The sequence below is a fragment of the Orcinus orca genome, chromosome 1, assembly GCF_937001465.1.
Source record: "Orcinus orca chromosome 1, mOrcOrc1.1, whole genome shotgun sequence".
NCBI classification, from domain to species: Eukaryota; Metazoa; Chordata; class Mammalia; order Artiodactyla; family Delphinidae; genus Orcinus; species Orcinus orca.
Genome location: NC_064559.1, coordinates 44,842,417 through 44,858,395, shown reverse-complemented (window position 1 = coordinate 44,858,395; position 15,979 = coordinate 44,842,417). Strand labels below are relative to the sequence as shown.

Sequence of the window (15,979 nt, the reverse complement as noted above, 5' to 3'; positions counted from 1 at the left end):
AATATCTTTGTGTAGTAAAAGATGGTAACTAGACTAACACGGTGATCATTTTGAAATGTACAGAAATATTGAATCACTAAGTTGTGTACTAGGATCAAACATAGTCTTGTAGGTCAATTATACTTCAAAGACAAACAAACTCATAGAAAAATAAGTCAGATATACAGTTACCAGAGGTTGGGGGTAGGGGTAGGGGATGTTGGATGAAGGTGGTCAAAAGTTATAGGATAAACAAGTACTAGTGATGTAATGTATCGATACAACATGATAAATATTATTAACACTGCTGTATGTTATATATGAAAGTTAAGAGTAAATCCTAAGAGTTCTCATCACAAGGAAAAATATCTACATATTTTTCTCTTTCTTTAATTTTGTATCCATATGAGATGATGAATGCTCTCTAAACTTACTGTTGTAATCATTTCATGACATATGTAAGTCAGATCATTATGCTGTACACCTTAAACTTACACAGTGCCGTACGTCCATTATCTCAATAAAACTGTAAGGAAAAAATGTTACTGACAACATTTATTGGATATATTCTGTTAAAAAGTATTTTTCACATTATATTCTTCCGCTCTGGCACATTTACATTTCTTATTAAAGTAAAAAAGATGTTGCATTCAGATTTAAAGTAACTCAGTGCTTAGAATAGGGCCTGGCATATAGGAAAAGCCCATAAACATCAACTATTATCAGAGGCTCTAGATTAACAGTACTTAGAATATGATACATGGGCACCTGGAGGTCCTCAAAATCCTATCAGGAGATACACAAGGAAAAACATTTTCATAACAATGCTAAGGTATTAATTGTCCATTATTTATTTAACCTTTACTAGAAGTCATTGTACTCTTTACTGCTAGTACTTGTACTCATATTATAGTCATTGAATCCTTTACCACCATGCAATCTCAGTTACAAAGAATGTCAGCTTAACTTAAGAATGCCCTTTATGAAGTAGTAAAATATAGTAATTTTATTAAATCTCAACTATTGAGTATATATCTTTTTAATATTCTGTGTGATGCAAAGAGAATACATAAAACATTTCTATGCCCCGAAGTATGGTGGTGTCTTGAGAAAAAAGCATGTGTGCAGTTGTTTGAGTTGTACTACTCACATTTTTTATGAGATACTATTTTTTATTAAAAGGCCAACTGACAGAAAGATTATGATTATTTTGACTTTAATTTTTGGCATTCATTCTCTCAAAAATGAGTGGAGTGTGCCTGCCACTTCAAGAAAAAAACCCAACAGTGTTTGTTGCCAATAACATTTGAAGTTTCATATGAAAATTAGAATTTTGGAAAACTTATATCTGGCACTGTGAGCTTTACATTTTCCAAATACTTAAACACTTTTCTGATGAGATTGGTAGTAATAGTAACAAATGTAAACTTTCATTTTCTACAATGAAATGTGTCTATGTTTTAAAGAGTGTGTAACTCAGTGAACCAATATTTTTCAAATGACAAACATAGTTGCCACAAAATCATGCATGGGTAAAAGATTGATTCAAGCATAAGACAGACCAATGAATTTGAATATAGAAAACTACAAAAAGTTTATTGATATTTGGTTTCAGATACCACATTTCAAATCACTTTTAAGAAACTACCATTTGTTAACTTGTGGTGTGGTATCAAAGGTAATTGTTAAAATTCCTCTTTTCCCAATGGCATATCTGTGTGAGGTTGGATTTTCTTTTTCTTTTTTTTTTAGCTTTATTGCTTTGCCAGACAAAGGGGGACACAGCAGGCTTATGCCCCTCAAGACTGTGTGTCCCAATGCAGGAGAATTTGGTGAGGAGGTTTTTTTTTTTTTTTTTTTTGGTTTCTGCTTTATAACAAAGTGAATCAGTTATACATATGTTCCCATATCTCTTCCCTCTTGCGTCTCCCTCCCTCCCACCCTCCCTATCCCACCCCTCCAGGCGGTCACAAAGCACGGAGCTGACCTCCCTGTGCTATGCGGCTGCTTCCCACTAGCTATCTACCTTAAGTTTGGTAGTGTATATATGTCCATGCATCTCTCTCACTTTGTCACAGCTTACCCTTCCCCCTCCCCGTATCCTAAATTCCATTCTCTAGTAGGTCTGTGTCTTTATTCCTGTCTTACCCCTAGGTTCGTCATGACATTTTTTTTCTTAAATTCCATATATATGTGTTACCATATGGTATTTGTCTTCATCTTTCTGACTTACTTCACTCGTATGACAGACTCTAGGTCTATCCACCTCATTACAAATAGCTCAATTTCGTTTCTTTTCATGGCTGAGTAATATTCCATGGTATATATGTGCCACATCTTCTTTATCCATTCATCCGATGATGGACACTTAGGTTGTTTCCAACTCCTGGCTATTGTAAATAGAGCTGCAATGAACAATTTGGTACATGACTCTTTTTGAATTATGGTTTTCTCAGGGTACATGCCCAGTAGTGGGATTGCTGGGTCATATGGTAGTTCTATTTGTAGTTTGTTAAGGAACCTCCATACTGTTCTCCATAGTGGCTGTATCAATTTACATTCCCACCAAAAGTGCAAGATGGTTCCCTTTTCTCCACACCCTCTCCAGCATTTATTGTTTCTAGATTTTTTGATGATGGCCATTCTGACTGGTGTGAGGTGATATCTCATTGTAGTTTTGATTTGCATTTCTCTAATGATTAATGAAGTTGAGCATTCTTTCATGTGTTTGTTGGCAGTCTGTTTATCTTCTTTGGAGAAATGTCTATTTAGGTCTTCTGCCCATTTTTGGATTGGGTTGTTTGTTTTTTGTTATTGAGCTGCATGAGCTGCTTATAAATTTTGGAGATTAATCCTTTGTCACTTGCTTCATTTGCAAATATTTTCTCCCAGTCTGAGGGTTGTCTTCTGGTCTTGTTTATGGTTTCCTTTGCTGTGCAAAAGCTTTGAAGTTTCATTAGGTCTCATTTGTTTATTTTTGTTTTTATTTCCATTTCTCTAGGAGGTGGATCAAAAAGGATCTTGCTGTGATTTATGTCATAGAGTGTTCTGCCTACGTTTTCCTCTAAGAGTTTGATAGTTTCTGGCCTTACATTTAGGTCTTTAATCCATTTTGAGTTTATTTTTGTGTATGGTGTTAGGGAGTGATCTAATCTCATACTTTTACATGTACCTGTCCAGTTTTCCCAGCACCACTTATTGAAGAGGCTGTCCTTTCTCCACTGTACATTCCTGCTTCCTTTATCAAAGATAAGGTGACCATATGTGCGTGGGTTTATCTCTGGGCTTTCTATCCGGTTCCATTGATCTATCTTTCTGTTTTGTGGCAGTACCATAGTGTCTTGATTACTGTAGCTCTGTAGTATAGTCTAAAGTCAGGGAGCCTGATTCCTCCAGCTCTGTTTTTCGTTCTCAAGATTGCTTTGGCTATTTGGGGTCTTTTGTGTTTCCATACAAACTGTGAAATTTTTTGTTCTAGTTCTGTGAAAAATACCAGTGGTAGTTTGATAGGGATTGCATTGACTCTGTAGATTGCTTTGGGTAGTATAGTCATTTTCACAATGTTGATTCTTCCAATCCAAGAACATGGTATATCTCTCCATCTATTTGTATCATCTTTAATTTCTTTCATCAGTGTCTTATAATTTTCTGCATACAGGTCTTTTGTCTCCTTAGGTAGGTTTATTCCTAGATATTTTATTCTTTTTGTTGCAATGGTAAATGGGAGTGTTTTCTTGATTTCACTTTCAGATTTTTCATCATTAGTGTATAGGAATGCAAGAGATTTCTGTGAATTAATTTTGTATCCTGCTACTTTACCAAATTCATTGATTAGCTCTAGTAGTTTTCTGGTAGCATCTTTAGGATTCTCTATGTATAGTATCATGTCACCTGCAAACAGTGACAGCTTTACTTCTTTTCCGATTTGGATTCCTTTTATTTCCTTTTCTTCTCTGATTGCTGTGGTTAAAACTTCTAAAACTATGTTGAATAAGAGTGGTGAGAGTGGGCAACCTTGTCTTGTTCCTGATCTTAGTGGAAATGCTTTCAGTTTTTCACCATTGAGGATGATGTTGGCTGTGGGTTTGTCATATATGGCCTTTATTATGTTGAGGAAAGTTCCCTCTATGCCTACTTTCTGCAGGGTTTTTATCATAAATGGGTGTTGAAATTTGTTGAAAGCTTTCTCTGCATCTATTGAGATGGTCATATGGTTTTTCTCCTTCAATTTGTTAATATGGTTTATCACGTTGATTGTTTTGCATATATTGAAGAATCCTTGCATTCCTGGAATAAACCCCACTTGATCATGGTGTATGATCCTTTTAATGTGCTGTTGGGTTCTGTTTGCTAATATTTTTTTGAGGATTTTGCATCTTTGTTCATCAGTGATATTGCCTGTAGTTTTCTTTCTTTGTGACATCCTTGGCTGGTTTTGGTATCAAGGTGATGGTGGCCTCGTAGAATGAGTTTGGGAGTGTTCCTCCCTCTGCTATATTTTGGAAGAGTTTGGGAAGGATAGGTGTGAGCTCTTCTCTAAATGTTTGATAGAATTCGCCTGTGAAGCCATCTGGTCCTGGGCTTTTGTTTGTTGGAAGATTTTTTTTTTTTTTTTGCAGTATGCAGGCCTCTCACTGTTGTGGCCTCTCCCACTGTGGAGCACAGGCTCCGGACGCGCAGGCTCAGTGGCCATGGCTCACGGACCCAGCCGCTCTGCGACATGTGGGATCTTCCCGGACCGGGGCACGAACCTGTGTCCCCTCATTGGCAGGTGGACTCTCAACCACTGCACCACCAGAGAAGCCCTGTTGGAAGATTTGTAATCACCGTTTCAATTTCAGTGCTTGTGATTTGTCTGTTCATATTTTCTATTTCTTCCTGGTTCAGTCTTGGCAGGCTGTGCATTTCTAAGAATTTGCCCATTTCTTCCAGGTTGTCCATTTTATTGACATAGAGTTGCTTGTAGTAATCTCTCATGACCTTTTGTATTTCTGCAGTGTCAGTTGTTACTTCTCCTTTTTCATTTCTAATTCTATTGATTTGAGTCTTCTCCCTTTTTTTCTTGATGAGTCTGGGTAATGGTTTATCAATTTTGTTATCTTCTCAAAGAACCACCTTTTAGTTTTATTGATCTTTGCTATTGTTTCCTTCATTTCTTTTTCATTTATTTCTGATCTGATTTTTATGATTTCTTTCCTCCTGCTAACTTTGGGGTTTTTTTGTTCTTCTTTCTCTAATTGCTTTAGGTGCAAGGTTAGGTTGTTTATTCGAGATGTTTCCTCTTTCTTGAGGTCGGATTGTATTGCCATAAACTTCCCTCTTAGAACTGCTTTTGCTGCATCCCATAGATTTTGGGTCGTCGTGTCTCCATTGTCATCTGTTTCTAGGTATTTTTTTATTTCCTCTTTGATTTTTCAGTGATCACTTCGTTATTAAGTAGTGTATTGTTTAGCCTCCATGTGTTTGTAGTTTTTACAGATATTTCCTGTAATTGATATCTAGTCTCAAAGCGTTGTGGTCGGAAAAGATACTTGAAACAATTTCAATTTTCTTAAATTTACCAAGGCTTGACTTGTGACCCAAGATATGATCTATCCTGGAGAACGTTCCATGAGCACTTGAGAAAAATGTGTATTCTGTTGTTTTTGGATGGAATGTCCTATAAATATCAATTAAGTCCATCTTGTTTAATGTATCATGTAAAGCTTGTGTTTCCTTATTTATTTTCATTTTGGATGATCTGTGCATTGGTGAAAGTGGGGTGTTAAAGTCCCCTACTATGAATGTGTTACTGTCGATTTCCCCTTTTTGGCTGTCAGTATTTGCCTCATGTATTGAGGTGCTCCTATGTTGGGTGCATAAATATTTACAATTGTTATATCTTCTTCTTGGATCGATCCCTTGATCATTATGTAGTGTCCTTCTTTGTCTCTTATAATAGTCTTTATTTTAAAGTCTATTTTGTCTGATATGAGAATTGCTACTCCAGCTTTCTTTTGGTTTCCATTTGCATGAAATATCTTTTTCCATCCCCTTATTTTCAGTCTGTATGTGTCTCTAGGGTTGAAGTGGGTCTCTTGTAGACAGCAAATATATGGGTCTTGTTTTTGTATCCATTCAGCCAATCTATGTCTTTTGTTGGGAGCATTTAGTCCATTTACATTTAAGGTAATTATCGATATGTATGTTCCTATTCCCATTTTCTTAATTGTTTTGTGTTCGTTATTGTAGGTATTTTCCTTCTCCTGTGTTTGTTTCCTAGAGAAGTTCCTTTAGCAGTTGTTGTAAAGCCGGTTTGGTGGTGCTGAACTCTCTCAGCTTTTGCTTGTCTCTAAAAGTTTTAATTTCTCCATCAAATCTGAATGAGATCCTTGCTGGGTAGAGTAATCTTGGTTGCAGGTTTTTCTCCTTCATCACTTTAAATATGTCCTGCCACTCCCTTCTGGCTTGCAGAGTTTCTGCTGAAAGATCATTGGTTAACCTTATGGGGATTCCCTTGTGTGTTATTTGTTTTTCCCTTGCTGCTTTTAATATGTTTTCTTTGTATTTAATTTTTCACAGTTTGATTAATATGTGTGGCATATTTCTCTTTGGATTTATCCTATATGGGACTCTCTGTGCTTCCTGGACTCGATTAACTATTTCCTTTTCCATATTAGGGAAGTTTTCAACTATAATCTCTTCAAATATTTTCTCAGTCCCTTTCTTTTTCTCTTCTTCTTCTGGAACCCCTATAATTTGAATGTTGGTGCATTTAATGCCTGGGACTGTCCTCAGTTCTTTTCATTCTTTTTTCTTTATTCTGCTCTGCAGTAGTTATTTCCACTATTTTATCTTCCAGGTCACTTATCCATTCTTCTGCCTCAGTTATTCTGCTGTTGATCCCATCTAGAGTATTTTTAATTTCATTTATTGTGTTGTTCATCATTGCTTGTTTCATCTTTAGTTCTTCTAGGTCCTTGTTAAATGTTTCTTGCATTTTGTCTATTCTATTTCCAAGATTTTGGATCATCTTTACGATCATTATTCTGAATTCTTTTTCAGGTAGACTGCCTATTTCCTCTTCATTTATTTGGTCTAGTGGGTTTTTATCTTGCTCCTTCATCTGCTGTGTGTCTTTCTGTCTTCTCATTTTGCTTATCTTACTGTGTTTGGGGTCTCCTTTTTGCAGGCTGCAGGTTCGTAGTTCCTGTTGTTTTTGGTGTCTGTCCCCAGTAGCTAAGGTTTGTTCAGTGGGTTGTGGAGGGGACTAGTGCCTCTGTTCTGGTGGATGAGGCTGCATCTTGTCTTTCTGGTGGGCAGGTCCACGTCTGGTGGTGTGTTTTGGGGTGTCTGTGGACTTATTATGATTTTAGGCAGCCTCTCTGATAATGGATGGGGTTGTGTTCCTGTCTTGCTAGTTGTTTGGCATAGGATGTCCAGCACTATAGCTTGCTGGTCGTTGAGTGAAGCTGGGTGCTGGTGTTGAGATGGAGATCTCTGGGAGATTTTCACCATTTGATATTATGTGGAGCTGGGAGGTCTCTTGTGGACCAGTGTCCTGAAGTTGGCTCTCCCACCTCAGAGGCACAGCAGTGACTGCTGGCTGCAGCACCAAGAGCCTTTCATCCACACGGCTCAGAATAAAATGGAGAAAAAGCAGAAAGAAAGAATTAGTAGAAGTAGAAGGAAAGAAAGAAAGAAAGAAAGGAGGGAGGGAGGGAGGGAGAAAGGAAGGAAGGAAGGAGGGAAGGAAAGAAAAAAGAAAGAAAGAAAGAAGATAAAGTAAAATAAAATTAAGTAAGATAAAATATATAAAGTTATTACAATAAAAATAATAATTATTGAGAAAAAAATTAAAAAAAAAAACCGGACAGATAGAACCCTAGCACAAATGGTGGAAGCAAAGCTATACAGACAAAATCTCACACAGAAGCATATACATACACACTCACAAAAAGAGGAAAAGGGGAAAAAATCATAAATCTTGCCCTCAAAGTCCACCTCCTCAATTCGTTGTCTATTCATGTATTCCACAGATGCAGGGTACATCAAGTTGATTGTGGAGCTTTAGTCCGCTGCTTCTGAGGCTGCTGGGAGAGATTTCCCTTTCTCTTCTTTGTTCTCACAGCCCCCAGGGGCTCAGCTTTGGACTTGGCCCCACCTCTGCGTGTCGGTCGCAGGAGGGCGTCTGTTCCTCGCTCAGCCAGGACGGGGTTAAAGGAGCCGCTGATTGGGGAGCTCTGGCTCACTCAGGCCGGGGGTGGGAGGGGCACGGAGTCCGGGGCGGGCCTGCGGCGGCAGACGCCGGTGTGACGTTGCACCAGCCTGAGGCGCGCCTTGCGTTCTTCCGGGGAAGTTGTCTCTGGATCCCAGGACTCTGGCAGTGGCGGGCTGCACAGGCTCCCCGGAAGGGGGGTGTGGATAGTGACCTGTGCTCACACATGGGCTTCTTGGTGGCGGCAGCAACAGCCTCAGCGTCTTATGCCCATCTCTGGGGTCTGTGCTTTTAGCCGCGGCTCACGCCCGTCTCTGGAGCTCCTTTAAGCAGCGCTCGACCCTCCCCTCGCGCACCAGGAAACAAAGAGGTAAGAAAAAGTCTCTTGCCTCTTCGGCAGGTCCAGACTTTATCCTGGACTCCCTCACGGCTAGCCGTGGTGCACTAATCCCCTGCAGGCTGTGTTCACGCCGCCAACCCCAGTCCTCTCCCGGCGCTCCGACCGAAGGCCGAGCCTCAACTCCCAGCCACGCCCGCCCCTGCGGGTGAGCAGACAAGCCTCTCAGGCTGGTGAGTGCCGGTCGGCCCTGATCCTCTGTGCGGGAATCTCTCTGCTTTGCCCTCCGCACCCCTGTTACCGTGCTCTCCTCTGCGGCTCCGAAGCTTTCCCACTCCGCCGCCCGCAGTCTCCGCCCGTGAAGGGCCTTCCTAGTGTGTGGAAAGCTTTTCTCCTTCACAGCTCCCTCCCAGAGGTGCAGGTCCCATCCCTGTCCTTTTGTCTCTGTTTTTTCTTTTTTCCTACCCAGGTACGTGGGGAGTTTCTTGCCTTTTGGGAGGTCTTAAGTCTTCTGCCAGCGTTCAGTAGGTGTTCTGTAGGAGTTGTTCCACGTGTAGATGTATTTCTGGTGTATCTGTGGGGAGGAAGGTGACCTCCGCGTCTTACTCTTCCGCCCGGATTTTCTTCATATACTTTAACTGAAGCAATATTACAATAGACTATAGAGACAATATGAAAATCTAGATATCCCCTCTTCAGCCAGACATTAAAGGAATTTGCAAAAATGTCCAATAATGCCACTCTTCCCATTATATTATTTTTGGTTGAAGAATGTTATTTTTCATTAAAATATATACTTGTGTTGACATATAATGAACCTATTATTATTTTAAAATGAATATGTAGGTAATTGTTTTAAACATTTCTGTTTCCATGGCAAATGCAGTAGATATCAGTAGCTATAAGCCATATAATCAAAAGCTTTCTTGGGTCCTCAATAATTTTGAAGAGTATACAGGGATCCTGAGACCACGAAGGTTAAGAATCACTGGTGTCTATTGTGTGGCTCCTTCACACCATATTATCTCTTCAGGCTAGGAGTCTAGAAGATAGGATGAGAACTAAAATTGTCTGCATAAAATGAATGGGAATAGGGCAAAAATATGGTCATCAGACATGATTCTAGAAATTGCTTGCTTTGAAATAAGGAGAAAGGGACAATTTGTTGTGATTAAAGGTATATACTGATTAATGAATAAAATGTTTTGGGGAGGATATTTATGATTTCGTTTCAACTGGAAAGTTGTCAAGCTACTGTTTACTGTTTCTGTAAATATGAGGGTAGTTATAGTCTTAAAAAGTGCCCAATGGTGATATTCATTTTCTTTCTTTCTTTCTTTTTTGGCTGCGCCAAAGGGCATGCAGGATCTTAACCCCGACCAGGGATTGAACCTGTGTCCCCTGCAGTGGAAGCTCAGAGTCCTAACCACTGGACTGCCAGGGAATTACCCCAGTGGTGATATTCTTATCTTTTAACATGGAGAGATATGGATCTTCGTAAGTAAAAATTTATTTTTTAAATGTGTTTGAGACCGTGTCCATTACCTCTGGCTTCATAATGGTAATTTCTTAGATTTCCCCCATACTCTACAAACCAGAGTAACTTCACTATGGTCTTTCTTTGTTCTAATCAGTGCCTTTACCCAGGCTTGAAATCTCATGCAGTCTTTTGACTCTTTTTTTCTACTTTATTTCTAATCACCTGCCAAATTGTATTGTCACTTCTTTCTAAAGTTGCTTCACATTTGTTCCTTTCTTCTCTATTCCCAGTGCCCTCCCCTAGTTGGGTGGTCATCACCCAATGCCTGGATTTCTATAGCCGCTTCCTAGCTGATCACTCTGCTTCTGGGTACATTAAAAATCTAAAACAGTGATTTGATCTTTCCACTTCTGAGCATAAAACCTTCTGGAGGCTCGCCATTTCCCATAAAATAAAGTTCCTCAGCCCAACATGCAGGGACATTGAACACAATTATTTGTCCCCAGGCTATATGTTCAAAACATCTTTCTTGACAGCTCATCATGAGCCCTTTACTTCAGGTAAGGAAGCTTTCCTACCGTCCTGCATAAGATATGCCTATTATTGAAACTAGACCTTTACATGTGTTACCCTGGACATAGAAATGTCCTCTTCCTCTTCTAGTTACAGGTCCCATTCTCACTCCTTATCCAAAGTTCAAGTCCCAACTCTTTTTTGAAATACTCTTCCCTTTCTAATAGCATTTATAAACAAAAATATCAGTAAATAAAATGATTAGAGTGCCTCAATGCTATGAAATATGGGTAATATGGGTGACCTGAGGCAGAGAATACTGTATATATTTTTTTTAATTGTTGAAAGATAGTATGATAAGCAATAGGATTTGGAGTTAGAAGACCAATTTCAAACTCCAGTTTGGGCTAAGGGAATTTTGACACGTCGTATTAGCTTTATGTATTTGGGGTCCTCAGGTGTAAAATGGGCATGTAAATATCATCCATCTCATGGGATCATTGTAGGATTGAATAAGAGAATGTTCCTTAAAAATGGTAAAGCTCCATAAGAATGTTATTGTTATGCTATTATTATTGTCGTTGTTATTATTGTTTTTGTTTCATGCATGTATGTATTTTTATACCCCCAATTAGATTATAAGCTTTTGGAAGGGAAGTGTTGAGTTATTCTTTACTTTGGAATTCCCCCTTGGTTACTAGTATATAATAAAGATTTGAATAAGGCTTGTTGAATGTACAAATAAATTTTTACCAACAAGAGAATTAAGAGGGCTGTGGTAATCCACAAACACATTTTTGTTTTGTTAAGAGAAAAAATACAGGTTGGGAGGCTAGCAATGTGAAGATTACACTGCTTTCATTGAGGGATTGTCTCACAGTGACGAAAATAGTCTTACTACTGAAATCTTATGAGCCACAAGAATTTTAAAAAGATTCCAAGATAAATAATTTATAGCTTCTCAAGGGAGAATGAGGTCAAAATTCTACAGGGAAAGAATGGACCAAAAAAGAGGAGACTTGGGTATGAATCAACATGAAAAGTAAAACTATAATACAATATAAGTTTAGCTAAATTCTGGGACAGTAGCTTACCTCTTACATAAAATAATGTAAAGAGATTATATATAGTTAAACTCTTAATATTCAATCAACTGAATGATTGGCAGCTTATATGAAGGACTATGGCACTATATGGAAACCAGTGTTAGGTGAATACATTTTCAGTGCTTTCAGAATTATAAGAAATGCTCTTAAATTTCTAATAACAAAATACTGTCTTTAGTTACCATATACTATAACTAAAATTAAATTCTGATCCAATGAGAATGTTCAAGGTTAAGAATAGGCTGGTAAGAAAAGGAATATAGCACCATAAATGTGTATTATGTGGGAAGAGAGAAATAGAGAAAATGAACCTCATAAACAGAGGGATCAAATGACTATGATGAAACCAGAGGATGCACCCAAGAGGTTAATGTCCTGCCTGTCCCTGTTTCACTGCCTTCCTCCAACCTTTATAGTTGGACCTGCTATGGGCATTGCTCAGCTCTGCTTCAGACTCTGGAACCGAATCAAGTAAAACATAATAAGCCCTAAGTTAATAGTTTGTTGGCTCAGCCTCAAGTAAAAGCTGTTACTAATCTCTCTCTGACTTTGAGCCTTACCTAGTTCTCATCTTCTGCCTCTTACTATGATTGAAGTGAGTCCCTCCTTTGTTTCCTCTGTAACTATGTCCTGGCTGATTTGGGGTCCTGTGCAGTAACATGTTACTTTTTACCACTTCTCTTTGTCACAAACATACCACTGATTCTTCTAAGTCTGGGGGACTTTTTTGCCTTCTACACAATATAGGAAAATAAATTGCAAAGCTATAAACAAGATATGCTGAAAAAGCACCTAAAATATAAATTTGATTTTCTTCCCATTGAGGAAAGAATGGACTTTCTGTAATAACAAGTAGAAAAAAGTTCAGAAGAATGGTGAACTCTTGATATTTTGCTGCTGAAGCATGGGACCCACAAGCACATTTATATAGAACTGACCCACTGAGTAAGTATAGTCCAACTCTGACAATTCTATGAAAGCCAAAGCAGTTGAACCAGTACTTCAGGGTCACAGTCTAAGCTGTTGTTGAAGTGAAAGTTCTAAGCTGTGCTCCACAAGAACCTTTGGAAATATGATTATTTTGGTCTTCAGTGAAGTTTTCCTGAACACCTACTATATGCCAAGCTATGTGCTAGCTATTAGGACTTCATAGATGAACGGGACTGGGTTTCTGTCCTCAAGGAGCTCACTGTCCTGGTGGGTAAGGAGAAGAGAAAGAGTTGTGGTGATACATTAAAAAAATGATTGAAAGACTATACTTTCAAGGATCATTTCTATAGTTCATTACTAGAGAATTTTCTCTTTGGTGGGAATGTAAATTGATACAGCCACTATGGAGAACAGTATGGAGGTTCCTTAAAAAACTACAAATAGACCCAGCAATCCCACTACTGGGCATATACCCTGAGAAAACCGTAATTCAAAAAGAGCCATGTACCAAAATGTTCATTGCAGCTCTATTTACAATAGCCAGGACATGGAAGCAACCTAAGTGTCCATCTACAGATAAATGAATAAAGAAGATGTGGCACATATATACAATGGAATATTACTCAGCCATAAAAAGAAACGAAATTGAGTTATTTGTAGTGAGGCGGATGGACATAGAGTCTGTCATACAGAGTGAAGTAAGTCAGAAACAGAAAAACAAATACCGTATGCTAGTACATATATATGGAATCTAAAAGAAAAAATGGTTATGAAGAACCTAGGGGCAGGACAGGAATAAAACACAGACGTAGAGAATGGACTTAAGGACACAGGGAAGGGGAAGGGTAAGCTGGGACGAAGTGAGAGAGTGGCATGAACTTATATATACTACCAAATGTAAAATAGCTAGTGGGAAGCAGCCACATAGCATAGGGAGATCAACTTGGTGCTTTGTGACCACCTAGAGGGGTGGGATAGGGAGGGTGGGAGGGAGACGCAAGAGGGAGGAGATATAGGGATATATGTATATGTATAGCTGATTCCCTTTGTTATAAAGCAGAAACTAACACACCATTGTAAAGCAATTATACTCCAATAATGATGTTAAAAAAAAAATGATTGCGTGAAGAGATTTGGGACTTCATGATATTTGGCCACTCTGAATAGTCACAACAACAAACAAAATTGTATAATATCAGTAATAATTGGGATCCTATTTCATTTGAAAGTCTACTTTTTGTCTCCTAAGGAGAAATCGTAAAACTGTGATGGAAATGAATGTAAGGATTGAAAAAAAAGAGAGAGAATAATAATTAGTATAAAACTCTTGCAGTGTAGCAACGGAAAAATAAATGCATATGGTTAGAGATAAAAAAATTAAAATCAATACTAAAAATTACAGTATGGTACAGCTTGAAAAAACTAATAAAGGACATGATTACAGGGTACTCTCATTTGAAGATGATTAGAAAAGACTTTGAGAGTAGTTTCTAACCAGAACCTGAAGGTGATGATGAAAATAAATTCTTATCCTATAGCTAAATCTAGGTAAGGACAAACATCAGTAAATTTGGTTGAAGGATGACAATTAAATGTTGTTGGCTAAAGCAGAGGGGTCAAACTGATGATTAATAAAATATTAGTTAAGGTTTGGTATGGGGAAGATAATGGATGACCTTCAACTTTAGGCTCATGTGGATCTAGGGACTTGTGTGGCAAGCAGTGGAGCAGATCATAAAAGTGTAGAACTAGGACCATATAACCCAACAATCCCACTACTGGGTATATACCCAGAGAAAACCATAATTCAAAAAGACACGTGCACCCCAATGTTCACTGCAGCACTATTTACAATAGCGAGGTCATGGAAGCAACCTAAATGCCCATCGAAAGATGAATGGATAAAGAAGATGTGGTACATATATAAATGGAATATTACTCAGCCATAAAAAGGAATGAAACTGGGTCATTTGTAGAGATGTGGATGGACCTAGAGACTGTCATACAGAGTGAAGTAAGTCTGAAAGGGAAAAACAAATATCGTATCTTAGCGCATATATGTGAAATCTAGAAAAATGGTACAGATGAACTGGTTGGCAAGGCAGAAATAGAGACACAGATGCAGAGAACAAACGTATGGACACCAAGGGGGGAAAGTGGCAGGGTGGTGGTGGTGGTAGGATGAATTGGGAGATTGGGATTGACATATATACACTAATATGTATAAAATAGATAACTAATAAGAACATGCTGTATAAAAAAAGTTAAAAAAAAAAAAGATACAGTCTCTTTATTGGAACAACCAAACACATGCCTTGATATTTGTGGTACATTTATTTATCCAGCACATGCTTTTTCCTCTAGGCAAATAAGCAGAGAATATGCTAGAAACAAACAAACAAAAAAAGAGTTTAATACTAGGAGTCAGCTGAAAGCAGAGGAATCTGTTGTCTGTGAGAGTCAGGGGAGCAAGAATTTATGGTCCGCTGACAGAGTAGAGATATTCATTCATTCATTCATTCATTCATTCACTCATTCCTTAATCTAGTGTTTATTGGTCACTTGCTATGTTCCAGGAAATGGTCTAAGCACCGTGGATGCAATAGGGAGTAAAACAGACATGACCTCAAACCTCATGGAACTTACATCCTAGTGGAAAGAGTCAGAAACAGATAACAAACCATGAGAAAAAATACCAGATAACAACTGCATTGCCGAAATTACAGTGAATAATATGGAAGAGAGACTGAGTTGTTCTCTCAAATCTGGGGGTGGGGAAGGGAGGTGAGTAGGAGAGGGCCCTTTGAAGACATGACAGTTAAACAAAGACCTGATGTCAAGAAGGAGCCACGCACATACACAGAGGGATGTGTGGCTGGGATACGCACAGTCTGGTGGAACAATTCCCAGTGGACGGACTAATTCCAACACCCCAGGAGGCCAATGTGGTCAAGAAGGAGTAGGAAAGAAACAAATGGAAGGATCTCAGGAACTTAAACCACAATTCTGAAGTATATAGAAGCAGAGAACTAGGTCAGAGAGAACGTGTCCAGAGCTGGGTGTGGGCGAAGGTGTGGGATTCAGTCACTGATAAACTGGGCAAAGTTAGAATTCAGTACAGTTTGTTGTAAGTAAGGAACCAGAAGTCAACTTGGATCTGAGGCAGTGTTTTCTGGTGGAGGTATTTATAATAATAATAACCACAGTTATAGTGATCTACTCGTATACCTCTGACAGCCTTTTGTTCTCTTTGCCTTTATAGCTTTAACTCATTTTTGCCTGTTGGTTGAAATCAGGCATCCCATCCTCTTGACCCAACTCCCAAATTTTGGTCAACTTTAGGATTCCTTCCTCAGGGTTCCACTAGTACACAGCGCATTATTATTCCCACATAGTCACATTGCTTTATGTTTATATTTTTATATTTTGCTACTATG

At 38.6% G+C, this 15,979-nt stretch overlaps 1 protein-coding gene and 1 pseudogene across 1 annotated transcript in view; both read left to right on the top strand.

Moving 5' to 3' along the window:
• The first annotated feature begins 9,863 nt into the window (after window positions 1–9,863).
• PLA2G4A (phospholipase A2 group IVA) overlaps window positions 9,864–15,979 on the top strand; it is a 201,857-nt gene continuing 195,741 nt past the window's right edge. The window contains exon 1 of the mRNA XM_033438003.2: window positions 9,864–10,010. The gene's annotated coding sequence lies outside the window, so the exon portion shown is untranslated. The remainder of the gene's footprint in view (window positions 10,011–15,979) is intronic.
• Window positions 12,862–12,965, top strand: LOC117203471 (uncharacterized; annotated as a pseudogene).